This window comes from Penaeus monodon, chromosome 15 (genome assembly GCF_015228065.2).
Source record: "Penaeus monodon isolate SGIC_2016 chromosome 15, NSTDA_Pmon_1, whole genome shotgun sequence".
NCBI classification, from domain to species: Eukaryota; Metazoa; Arthropoda; class Malacostraca; order Decapoda; family Penaeidae; genus Penaeus; species Penaeus monodon.
This window is the reverse complement of record NC_051400.1, coordinates 31,972,550-31,972,867: the sequence shown is the minus strand read 5'-3', so window position 1 is coordinate 31,972,867 and position 318 is coordinate 31,972,550.

Sequence of the window (318 nt, the reverse complement as noted above, 5' to 3'; positions counted from 1 at the left end):
ATAAACCTGAAAATTTGAAACCTGAAATTTTTTTAGCCCCGCCCCCAATTATGGTATGCTATATATAACTCGGATTTACATGAATTCTTCTGTATTTCTAGGATATGCTTTACCATCATATTTTCATTTAATCAGATCTCATATACCTTTACTTATCAGAATAAACCTTCCGCTTATCGTTTGTCGCCTTCTTCCCTCTCATTTTCTGTGTCAGAATACATCATCTATTATAATTTCTGAGATATGGCTTATCATCAGATTTCCAATTAATCACAAACATTTATAAAAAAAAAAAATCTTTCACTTATCTTCCCAATC